A 13,719-nucleotide genomic window follows, 5' to 3' on the forward strand; every position below is an offset into this window, starting at 1 on the left:
TAGGTTGCTGTTTCTATATGTGCTATGTTATTTTAAATTGTTGTTTGGTAAAATAAATTTTGCAACCCCTCGGACCCCTTCTCCAGCCCAACCTAATTACCCCCCAAATGCTGTGCTACACTACTTCCTCCGTAAAATGGTGTCTGGTGAGGTGAAACATCATTAAAAAACTTCTAAAAGCATCAAGTACTCATAATTCGGTCTCTGTGCATATGATTAACATAGCCTCAGAACAAAATGTCTACTCGCTTTGCATATTTTGAAAGGCATCTAAGACATGCTAAGAGGTGCAGGTTGCATCGTAACACTTAACATGAACATTTTGTGTGTGTGTGTGTGTGTGTGTGTGTGTGTGTGTGTGTGTGTGTGTGTGTGTGCTGCTAACATATATTTTGACAACATGTGGAATGAAGATCCATCGTAACCCTTAGTAGTGGACTATGTTCATACCGGTGCATTTTGTTAGTGCGGGTTGCCTACATCAGGGGCAAGTATACACTCAGAGGCAAACCTATTGTTCTCCTTTGATTGACAAGTTCTTAACCTATTGTTCTCATTTGATTGACAGGTACTTAACCTATTGCTCAGTTAAGTGCTTTTCTATGTCACCCCCATTTCCTTTTGATTAACAGGTGCTTAACATATTGTTCTATTAAGTGCTTTTCCATGTCATCCCCTTTTCCTTTTGATTGACAGGCACTTAACCCATTCTCCCCCCCCCCACACCTGCCCCCCCCCCCACAACACCCTCCCCCTCACTGCTACAGGTTCACTTACAGGTCTGAATAATTGGAATATGCTTCCATCTCACTCTTATCAATTTGATTGACAATTAAGTGGATCAATTAGTCAACCGCTCTGGTGGGAAAGTGACACACTCCCTGCCAGGTCCCCTGGTGCGAAGTTCAAATTGTATCAGGACAATGCAACCTCTATCAACCTAAGAAAATAGTGGGGAAAAAGGTCACGTCCACTAACCTAAGTCATCCGACCAGCACCTCTTCCTAAAATTGGCGGTAAAAAGACTCTGTTGATTGATCATTTGGAGGGTATTCGATTGTAATGTATGGAATATTGTTTGAGCAATTTAGACATTGGTTGGAATTTTGTTTATTTAAACAATGTAGAGGATTCAAGGCATTGTATGTAATATATGGAAATTGGTGGAGAGGAAGGATTTCACAACAGGAAGCAGTTATTGACGAAGTATTATACTTTGTAGTAGGGGCTGTGTGATACGTTAGCACTGAGCACCAGGCTTATAAAGTACTTGTTTGTGTTCTGACATGTGCAAAGGAAATGACTATGTCCAGTTGTAAGGAATGTGTGAATATGATGTGGAGTACTGTGATAGCATGGGAAGAGTATGTCAAGTCATAAGAATGGTACTGATATTTCTGTTTCCAGAGCCATAGCCATCAACAGAGTGTATTTCCGATACTTCGCTCATTGTCAAATGTCATTCAACTGAGACAGCGATCGTAACATTTAGTTGTAAGTACAGGGATAAAATATATATGTGAACGATTTCTTAGGATAAACACTCTACCTGAGCGTGGTCGGCCTGCAGTGCCAGTGACCTGTGTGGGGGTAATTCATGTATCCTATGGAGGGTAGCAATAGTCAGACTGGTGATGCCTGTTGGAGTGTAGGAATGTAGATGAATTAACCATGTTGTCCTGTAGACGACCGAAAAGTGAAGGAATACTTAGTATGTGTTAGATAGCTTTCGTGATTGCGTGGAAATTTGAGAACACTGAATATGGATGTGCGTTTGCACTGGATCGTTATTCCCTCCCATATAAACTGTCCAGTTGACTGCTTCTGCACGTTTTGCGCCTTTATTTAGTTGAGGGAAGATCGACTGTGGTGTGTGCATCTAGTGTGTGGAAGACACATTTGCCAGTTCTCTAGACATGAGAAACACTTTAGTTGACCTTGTAAATTATAGGGACGATTTGGAATCTACTACATCACTGACACCAGTGTACGAGAGTGGAAATATCAGTTTCCTCTATTTGTTTCGAGTTGCCAAGCAAATGTCTACACAGACGTGACAAGTTCCTAGTTAGTCAGTGGCTTACAGCACGCCCCACCTAGCTAAAATTTCGGGTTTCTGGAGAAATAATTTCCTGTCTATATCTTGAGAATTATATCGCACTAGCGATCAGTAGGATGATGCCTAGTGCTTGATATCGAGAAGGACCGCGAAAATGGTATAATATTATGGCGAACCATGTGAAAATACATTTGTTCTTGTTATTCCCAAGTCTGGAGATATGTGTAGAAATTCGAGCAAGCAAGGAAGCTGGCTTAGAGCAGAAACAGTAACGTGTTTGTGCCGAGGGGAAATGATCCCGAATTTGTAGAACAGCTCTGAGAGCGACTTCAGTCCGCTGAGAGTGCTCTGATCGCGCATTGGGGCTGGATGACATGTTATCGTCAGCTGCGGGAAAATATCTAGTGCTGTGAGGAGTATATATACGGTACTTTCAGTACTTGCGGTACATGTACGAATGTAAAAGGGATTAGTTTGTTTGGCACAGGATACGAATTGTATGTTTACTGCATCGATACAGTACACAGTCATATATTGCAGGGTTGGAGATCGGTTTCGCACACTAATATTCAGGTTCCTGTTCTCGGTGGAAGAACAGTGTAAATGAGTAAGAATATTTCCGTATTTGACGGTATGTATGGTAGTTTGTAAGATTTAATTGCCAGTGCAGTATGGCGATCTGTGTAAATTAACCACTGAAAGTCTCGTCTGCAGAAGCAAAAAAGACGGATGGTGCTTCGATACCAGCGGCAACAGTAATGCGGCGGGTAATTTCGATAAGAGCCAATCATTATGATCGATTCATTCACATCCTTTGTGTGTGTTGAAAGCAGGTAGGGTAACACGTGATGGACTGGGTAGCACGTTAGGTCCATGAGGAAGACTGCATTCGACGTTATTCTGCGTTGTTTTCGTAAACAGGTTCCGTTAAGGCAAGAATTTTCGTGCATACAAGTTGGGACATCAAGAAAGCGAGCCTTAACTATTTCCGGGACACTACACTATTTCCGTGAAGTCGACTCGGTTCTTATTTTTTACATAGTCATGTGACATCAGTATAAGATTGAGAACCTTGTTAGATGCTCTTGCGAGGGTTTGCAGCTACGCGCGCATACTTGGCGGCGTTGCGTCAGTCACGTTGGGCAGGTAAACTGGATTAGACGTGTCTCTCATGTTGCACGAGGAACCATGCACCCTGTGCTATTCCAGGAAGCATTGGAACACCTGTCTCGGTGCTGGACCGTATCACAGTTATGCGCCATCGCGTATTAGACCAGCGTGAGCGCACCTTGGAGTTCTGCGACGTAGGCATAACACTGACTGTATACTCGAAAATAGAAACAACTTTCACCTCCGTCCGGCGGCGGTTCGCGGCAGTAGCGGCGGTTGCGGCGGGGGTGGCGGCTTCGAGGCCGTCGAGTGGCGGGATGCGTTTTTTATAAGAAATCTTTTGTTTAAGCTATATTCCATCGATTTCACCAACCAATAGGATGGTGTGAATTAGGAGAAGCTACCCATACATGTGAAGAATACTGATTTAATTAATTTGCAAAAATCTTTTATATCAATGTGGTGTTAGCAGTACAGTAGTTAATGGGAGAGAGTGCGTGAGTAGGTGACACGGAGCAGAACAGCAGGTTAAGTGCAGAACACTGGTTAATTTGCATAATTTTTATGTAAGACGCAGGACAAAAGTTCAAGAGGTGTTTAAGGGGTGTGTGGCAAAGAAGAATGCGCTATAAATAGCTTTCAAAAGCATGTGAAATTCGAGAAGTGTACCAGAAAATGGATGGAGGACACAACTAATTACTTAATTTGGTGTCAATGGCGGTAGAATATTTTAAGGAAATCGGGGTGACATGGAAACCACTTAACAGAACAATAGGGTAAGTGCCGACAAAGGCCCAACCATTAGGTTAAGACACTCCGAGTACAGAACTGAACATTAGGTTATGCATCATGTTTGTTGTTGTTGTTGTGGTCTTCAGTCCTGAGACTGGTTTGATGCAGCTCTCCATGCTACTCTATCCTGTGCAAGCTTCTTCATTTCCCAGTACCTACTGCAACCTACATCCTTCTGAATCTGCTTAGTGTATTCATCTCTTGGTCTCCCTCTACGATTTTTACCCTCCACGCAGCCCTCCAATACTAAATTGGTGATCCCTTGATGCCTCAGAACATGTCCTACCAACCGGTCCCATCTTCTCGTCAAGTTGTGCCACAAACTCCTCTTCTCCCCAATTCTACTCAATACTTCCTCATTAGTTATGTGATCTACCCATCTAATCTTCAGAATTCTCCTGTAGCACCACATTTCGAAAGCTTCTATTCTCTTCTTGTTTAAACTATTTATCGTCCATGTTTCACTTCTATACATGGCTTCACTCCACACAAATACTTTCAGAAACAGCTTCATGAGACTTAAATCTATACTCGGTGTTAATAAATTTCTCTTCTTCAGAAATGCTTTCCTTGCCATTGCCAGTCCACGTTTTATATCTTCTCTACTTCGACCATGATCAGTATTTTCCTCCCCAAATAGCAATAGTCATTTACTACATTAAGCGTCTCATTTCCTAATCTAATTACAGCAGTATCACCCGATTTAATTCGACTACATTCCATTATTCTCGTTTCTCTTTTGTTGATGTTCCTCTTATATCTTCCTTTCAAAAACATGTCCATTCCATTCAGCTGCTCTTCCTGGTCCTTTTCTGTCTCTGACAGAATTATAGTGTCAACGGCCAGCCTCAAAGTTTTTATTTCTTCTCTGTAGATTTTAATTTCTACTCCAAATTTTTCTTTTGTTTCCTTTACTGCTTTCTCAATACACAGATTGAATAAAATCGGGGAAAGGTTACAACCCTGTCTCACTCCCTTCCCAACGACTGCTTCCCTTTCATGCGCCTCGATTCTTATAACTGCCATCTGGTTTCTGTACAAATTGTAAATAACCTTCCGCTTCCTGTATTTTAGCCCCGCCAGCTTCAGGATTTGTAAGAGAGTATTCCTGTCAACATTGTCAAAAGCTTTCTCTAAGTCTACAAATGCTAGAAACGTAGGTTTACCTTTCCTTAATCTATTTTCTAAGATAAGTCATAGGGTCCGTATTGCCTCACATGTTCCAAAATTTCTATGGAATCCAAACTGATCTTCCTAGAGGTCGGCTTCTACCAGTTTTTCCATTCGTCTGTAAAGAATTCGCATTAGTATCTTGCAGCTGTGACTTATTAAACTCATAGTTCGGTAATTTTCACATCTGTCAACACCTGCTTTCTTTGGGATTGGAATTAATATATTCTTCTTCAAGTCTGAGAGTACTTCGCCTGTCTCATACATCTTGCTCACCAGATGGTAGATTTTTGTCAGGAGTGGCTCTCCCAAGGCCGTCAGTAGTTCTAATGGAATATTGTCTACTCCTGGGGCCTTGTTTCGGCTCAGGTCTTTCAGTGCTCTGTCAAACTCTTCACGCAATATCGTGGATAGGATTGGGTTTCCATCTGAGGACTTGATATTCATACAAGTGATTCTCTTTTCTCCAAAGGTCTCTTTAATTTTCCTGTAGGCAGTATCTATCTTACCCCTAGTGAGATAAGCCTCTACATCCTTACATTTGCCCTCTAGCCATCCCTGCTTAGCCATTCTGCACTTCCTGACGATCTCATTTTTGAGACGTTTGTATTCCTTTTTGCTTCCTTCATTTACTGCATTTTTATATTTTCTCCTTTCATCAATTAAATTCAATATATCTACTGTTAGCCCAGAATTTCTACTAGCCCTCGTCTTTTTACCTACTTGATCCTCTACTACCTTCACTATTTCGTCTCTCAAAGCTATCCATTCTTCTTCTACTGTATTTCTTTCCCCCATTCTTGTCAATCGTTCCCTAATGCTCTCCCTGATGCTCTTTACAACCTCTGGTTCTTTCAGTTTATAGAGGTCCCATCTCCTCAAATTCCCACCTTTTTGCAGTTTCTTCAGTTTCAATCTAGTTCATAACCAATAGACTGTGGTCAGAGCCCACATCTGTCCCTGGAATGGTCTTACAATTTAAAACCTGGTTCCTAAATCTCTGTCTTACCATTATATAATCTATCTGAATCCTGTCAGTATCTCCAGGCTTCTTCCATGTATACAACCTTCTTCTATGATTCTTGAACCAAGTGTTAGCTATGATTAAGTTATGCTCTGTGCAAAATTCTAACATGCAGCGTCCTGTTTCATTTCTTAACCCCAATCCACATTCACCTAATATGTTTCCGTCCCTCCCTTTTCCTACCATCGAGTTCCAATCACCCATGACTATTAAATTTTCGTTTCTCTTCACTATCTGAATAATTTATTTTATCTCATCATACGTTCCATCAATCTCTTCGTCATCTGCAGAGCTAGTTGGCATATGAACTTGTACTATTGTGGTAGGCGTGGTCTTCGTATCTATCTTGGCCACAATAAGTCGTTCACTATGCTGTTTGTAGTAGATTACCCACGTCCATATTTTCCTATTCATCATTAAACCTACTCCTGCATTACCCCTATTTGATTTTGTATTTATCACCCTGCATTCACGTGACCGGAAGTCTTGTTCCTCCTGCCACCGAACTTCACTAATTCCCACCATATCTAACTTTAACCTATCCATTTCCATTTTTAAACTTTCTAACCTACCTGCCCAGTTAAGGGATCTGACATTCCACACTCCGAACCGTAGAACGCCAGTTTTCTTTCTCCTGATAACAACGTCCTCCTGAGTAGTCCCCGCCCGGAGATCCGAATGGGGGACTCTTTTACCTCCGGAATATTTTACCCAAGAGGGCGCCATTATTATTTAACTATAAAGTGTGCTGCATGCCCTCCGGAAAAATTACTGCTGTAGTTTCCCCTTGCTTTCAACCGTTTGCAGTACCAGCACAGCAAGGCTGTTTTGGTTAGTGTTAGAAGGCCAGATTAGTCAATCATCCAGACTGTTGCCCCTGCAACTATTGAAAAGGCTGCTGCCCCTCTTCAGGAACCATACGTTTGTCTGGCCTCTCAACAGATATCCCTCCGTTGTGGTTGCACCTACGGTATGGCTATCTGTATCACTGAGGCACGCAAGCCTCCCCACCAGCGGCAAGATCCATGGTTCATGGGATGGACATCATGTTTATTCCATGTAATTACTTCTTACAGGACCTACATGTTTCCAGACATCAAGGAATGATGAGCCAAGAGAAATCCAACCCCCACAAACTCATTTTTTTTAAATAAATAATCAATATTCCAATTTACATATATTCCATACATTGCCCTGAATCCTCTAAATTGGTTAAATAAACAATATTCTACACAATGTCTAAATTGTTTAAACAATATTCCATACACTACAATAGAAAACCCTCCAAATGATAATAAGGATTTATAAATTTATTTATTCACCTTTTTTCACTATTGTGTCTCCCACAAAGTACTGTGGTGGCATTTTGTAACTGGTGAGGAAACTTCATTGTTTTCAAATTATATTTTTTACATCGATTGGAAGATTGAATATTATTTTCTCTTAATGGGAGTTCTGAAAATAAAATTGCAGTGTTTTGAAGAAAAGTATGACACTCAACTCCACCTGGAATTATGTCTATGAAAAATTTTCAGATGCTCAGTTCAACCCGCAAATACAGATTTGCTATCACTACTGCCAATGTGTCAGAATTAAAAAATTGCTGCTGATCTATATTTCGAAATAGATTTATGCAGTAAAGACACTATGTCAAATTTCCAATTGAATGCAAATTTAATTGCGAAGATTGTGACAAAAGTCATGGGCTACCCCCTAATGTCGTGGCGGACCCCTTTTCCCCCGCGTAGTGCAGGTAGTTGTCGTGGTAATGACTCAATAATTGCGAAGCTGCTCCACATGTCCGATTATGTCCAATAAATGTTCGTTAGGATTCTTTAATTTGAGGAAGAAAATTCTGAGAATGTACGTCTGGAGTACAGCAGTGTTCGGTAGCGAAACAAGGACTGTGGGAAAACCGGAACAGAAGAGAATTGAAGCATTTGAGATGTAGTGCTACAGACGAATGTTGAAAATTATGTGGACTGATAAGCTAATCAATGAGGATGTTCTGCGCAAAATCAGAAAGGAAAAGAATATGCGAAGAACACTGAGGAGGAGGGGACAGGATGATAGCACATCTGTTAAGACATGAGAGAATGACTTCTATGGTATTAGGGGGAGCATGGAAGGTAAATACTGTAGAGGAAAACGGAGATTGGAATACAGCCAGTAAATAACGGAGGACGTACAGGGGATAGGCAAAATAACGTGAACATCTGTACTTACCTGGCAATGGTTTACTAATAAGGGGTTCGACCCCCATTCGCCCGTAATAGAGCTGCAATTCTTCTTGGAATACTAGCATATGATGATCGTATAGTCTCCAGTGGAATGTTATGCCACTCTTCGATCAGAACCTCTTCTAACTCCTGTAGTGACGAGGGAGGCGGAAATGTGCTGCGGAGTCTGCGCTCCAATACCGGCCACAATGGTTCGATAATGTTCAAGTCCGGATAATGTGCTGGCCAGGGAAGACGGTGCAGTTAAGTAGCATGCTCCTCATACCACGATTTTACTGTCCTGGCTGTGTGAATGGGTGCATTATCATCCTGAAGTATGGCATCATTTTTGGGTAACAATATTTGAATCATGGGCTGCACCTGATCACATAAAATTTTTACATAATCGTTGGCTTTGAGAGGAATTATGGTACCAGCAGAATATCATGATATGGCTACCCCACGCCATCGCACTTCCAACCGTTGGAATCAAGCAATCAGGATTGTAATCTTCTTTTGGGTTCTCCAGACGTAAACCCAGACGCAATAACGAAAACGTTGACTCGTGGGGCCATATGACGTGTTTCCAGTGATGAACCGTCCAGGATTTATGCTCCTGACCCCATTTTTTACGCTTCTTTTCGTTGGTTGTCGTCATTAATGGTTTCGGTATAGCAGCTTGTCCATCAATATTCGCTTTGCGGAGTTCTCGGCGGACTTCCGTCGATAGATGGCTATTACGCTCTGCAGTCACTTTAGCCGCTGCAGTTTTGTGTTGTTTTGACACAATTCGTGTTAGCGTACGGCGATCTCTGTCATTTAGTTTTAATTCGTGCCCACTGTTACGTTTACACGGTGATGTCATGACTGTTGAAACAGTTGCTCTTGAAACATTCAATAAGTTGACTGTCTTGGTTACGGATGCTCCAGCTAATCGGGCCCCCACAATCTGCCCTCTTTGGAACTCTGTTAGGCCATTCATTGCACTCCGACCTCGGCCTCTGAATGTAAATACGAAGTGTGCACTTCACGTAAAGAGCCTGCACTCATGCGTAGTCTGCATTGAACACGCACAGTCCAGCACGATACGTGCCTTACCTGTGATGTGGACTGTCAAACACAACCACCCCATTACTACCACTGTTCACATTATTTTGCCTATCCCCTGTAGGCTGCAAGCGCTACTCTGAGATGGAGAAGTTGGCACAGGAGACAAGTTCGTGGCGACTCGCATCAAACCAGTCAGAAGTCCAGAATGATTCCCAGACCAGTCGTGAACCACCGCGTCGCGGTCACGTGGCGCATTGTTATCGATAAAAATGCCATCGTTGTTTGGGAAAACCAATCGCGACAATTGCGGCCTGGTCACAATTCTAACATTGTTTGGGAACACGAAGTCTATGAGTGCCTGTAAATGGTCTCCAAGTAGCCGAACATAACGATTTTCAGTCAATGATAAGTTCAGTTGGACCAGAGGACACACAGACCATTCCACATAAACACAGCCCGCACTATTACGAAGCCACCACCATCTTTCACGGTGCATTGTTGACAACTTGGGTCCGTGGCTTCGTGCAGTGCATCACACTCGAACGCTCCCGTCAGCCCAAGCGAACAGACAACGGGAATCACCTGATCACGCCACGGTTTTCCAGTCATCCAGTCATCTGGGGTCGAATCGATAAAAGTGATGAACCCAGGAGAAGCGCTGCCGGCCAAGTCCTGCTGTCGCACTCGCGTCAGTTGTCCGCTGGCACAGCCCACCAACGCCAGATTTCGTTAGTGAGTACGCTACATACAAGAAATTTTCTCAGGCTGGTGATGGATACAGATCTCAAGTTTAAAGAAATATTCAACAAGTTAGCTCCCTTTTGTACACAGCAATATATGGTGAAAGACGCACCAAATATAAATTCGTAGCAATCCCTGGTTTTCATTGCAAAGTATTCGGATTTCTCGCAGAACCTTACTTAATATAGAGATATGATCATTAATGAGGTGGCAGCCACTGCATCGTTAAGCTGACGACTGAGACTATGAGATAGAGGAGAATAGAATTCTTTTACCGAATTCCTTCCATAAAATCATCTGAGACAGGGCGCCGTGCAGCCTGCCTGCACACGCCTCCGTTCCCGCAGTGTAGTCCATGTGAGGAGAGAACGTGGCGATCGTAACAGAACAGACGGGAAGCCGACCACTGCACCCCTCTCAGATTTAGTGGTATACTGGCCCAGCGGACAGCCCCTCGAAAACTCAACCCAGATCGAGCATCAAACAGGAACAAGGTGTACTGGACTATTAAAAAGAACAAAATAGTGACCGGTCCGAGTTGAAGAAAAGCTACATCGAGCGAGTTCTACTGCCACCGCCTCGTGGTTGTGTAGTAACGGTGTAGGACCGCGGAGCAGGAAATACGAGATCAGACCTGCATTGTGCCCATTTTTTTAATGAACTTATGAACTATCCCTGCGGTCATTGACGTGTCTGTTCTCTTTCTGTAGTGTTGGCAATTGCCATACTGTACATAGATATGGAATGTGAGTCATGTGGCAAGACTACACTCCTGGAAATGGAAAAAAGAACACATTGACACCGGTGTGTCAGACCCACCATACTTGCTCCGGACACTGCGAGAGGGCTGTACAAGCAATGATCACACGCACGGCACAGCGGACACACCAGGAACCGCCGTGTTGGCCGTCGAATGGCGCTAGCTGCGCAGCATTTGTGCACCGCCGCCGTCAGTGTTAGCCAGTTTGCCGTGGCATACGGAGCTCCATCGCAGTCTTTAACACTGGTAGTATGCCGCGACAGCGTGGACGTGAACCGTACGTGCAGTTGACGGACTTTGAGCGAGGGCGTATAGTGGGCATGCGGGAGGCCGGGTGGACGTACCGCCGAATTGCTCAACACGTGGGGCGTGAGGTCTCCACAGTACATCGATGTTGTCGCCGGTGGTCGGCGGAAGGTGCACGTGCCCGTCGACCTGGGACCGGACCGCAGCGACGCACGGATGCACGCCAAGACCGTAGGATCCTACGCAGTGCCGTAGGGGACCACACCGCCACTTCCCAGCAAATTAGGGACACTGTTGCTCCTGGGGTATCGGCGAGGACCATTCGCAACCGTCTCCATGAAGCTGGGCTACGGTCCCGCACACCGTTAGGCCGTCTTCCGCTCACGCCCCAACATCGTGCAGCCCGCCTCCAGTGGTGTCGCGACAGGCGTGAATGGAGGGACGAATGGAGACGTGTCGTCTTCAGCGATGAGAGTCGCTTCTGCCTTGGTGCCAATGATGGTCGTATGCGTGTTTGGCGCCGTGCAGGTGAGCGCCACAATCAGGACTGCATACGACCGAGGCACACAGGGCCAACACCCGGCATCATGGTGTGGGGAGCGATCTCCTACACTGGCCGTACACCACTGGTGATCGTCGAGGGGGGACTGAATAGTGCACGGTACACCCAGACCGTCATCGAACCCATCGTTCTACCATTCCTAGACCGGCAAGGGAACTTGCTGTTCCAACAGGACAATGCACGTCCACATGTATCCCGTGCCACCCAACGTGCTCTAGAAGGTGTAAGTCAACTACCCTGGCCAGCAAGATCTCCGGATCTGTCCCCCATTAAGCATGTTTGGGACTGGATGAAGGGTCGTCTCACGCGGTCTGCACGTCCAGCACGAACGCTGGTCCAACTGAGGCGCCAGGTGGAAATGGCATGGCAAGCCGTTCCACAGGACTACATCCAGCATCTCTACGATCGTCTCCATGGGAGAATAGCAGCCTGCATTGCTGCGAAAGGTGGATATACACTGTACTAGTGCCGACATTGTGCATGCTCTTTTGCCTGTGTCTATGTGCCTTTGGTTCTGTCAGTGTGATCATGTGATGTATCTGACCCCAGGAATGTGTCAATAAAGTTTCCCCTTCCTGGGACAATGAATTCACGGTGTTCTTATTTCAATTTCCAGGAGTGTATATTACCGTCACAAAAAATGTGATGTAAAGTGAGAGCAGGCACGCATCTTCCTCAAAGCTCCTCAAAACACATCGCAGGTGCATATCCTTCCACAATTTGCAGATAAATGCGGCTGCACAACTTCACCCGAGCAGCTGCCAATCTGTGGTCCACAGTTCCTGACCAGTCATCCCCAGCTGCCGGGTAGTTCCAGTTGCTCAATAGTTTCCTAGCTGACACCAATCAAAGACAGATTATCGGGTAGACAATGCCGATTGCGAAAGTGTTTTACTTCCATCGAGCTTGCACTAATAGACTGTCAACCGACAGCACTCTATTACTGAATGTCTATGGGATTAGATAGTCACCGTAGGCAACGGTACGTTGCCCGTCTCAGAAATTTACTTCCCTGCCTCACATCTACGTCAGACTAAACTGTTTCCATCCGAATCAGCTTTGAAGGCCCAATAGTACCGACCGGCCGCCATGTCATCCTCAACCGTGGGCGCCGCTGGATGCAGTTACGGAGGGGACGGTCATATAGCCAGCAACCCGCTCTCCCGTCTACTGTCAGTTATCGTGACCCTAGACGATACTTCCTGGTCAAATAGGTCCTGAGTCTGGTTCACGAGGGTTGAGGGCACTCCAATTCAAAAATGTTCAAATGTGTGTGACATCTTGCGGGAGTTAACTGCTAAGGTCATCAGTCCCTAAGCTTACACACTACTTAACCTAAATTATCCTAAGGACAAACAGACACATCCATGCCCGAGGGAGGACTCGAACCTCCGCCGGGACCAGCCGCACAGCCCATGACCGCAGCGCCTCAGACCGCTCGGCTAATCCAGCGCGGCGCACTCCAATTGCCGACAGCACTTGGCAGATCCAGACGGTCAGCCACGCTAGTACTAGTCAGGCCTGCCAGTGCTTAACTTGGACGATCTGATGGGAACCGATGTTACTACTGTGGGAGGCCAGCCACACATGAGGCTAGGTTGAATATTTGTACTGACTATAATTTTAATAAGTGGTAGTTACTTGTTTCATATTGAGACGCTCACATTTTTTTCTGTGACTGTTGGGTGGTTGCTTGATTCGCGGGGAGGGGACCAAACAGAGAGGTCATCGGTCCCATAGGGTTAGGGGAGGATGGAGAAGGAAGTGCGCCGTGCCATTTCAAAGGAAGCATCCCGGCATTTTCCTGAAGCGAATTACGGAAATCACGGAAAATCTAAATGAGAATGACCGGACGCGGGTTTGAACCGTCGTCCTGACGAAAGCGAGTCCAGTGTGCTAACCACTGCACCACCTCGCTCTCTGTTACAGTATTAAACGCACTGTGTCGAGCCTAGTTGGAAGCGTGCAAGCGTCCCATCTTCGGAA

The sequence above is a fragment of the Schistocerca piceifrons genome, chromosome 3, assembly GCF_021461385.2.
Source record: "Schistocerca piceifrons isolate TAMUIC-IGC-003096 chromosome 3, iqSchPice1.1, whole genome shotgun sequence".
Taxonomy (NCBI): domain Eukaryota; kingdom Metazoa; phylum Arthropoda; class Insecta; order Orthoptera; family Acrididae; genus Schistocerca; species Schistocerca piceifrons.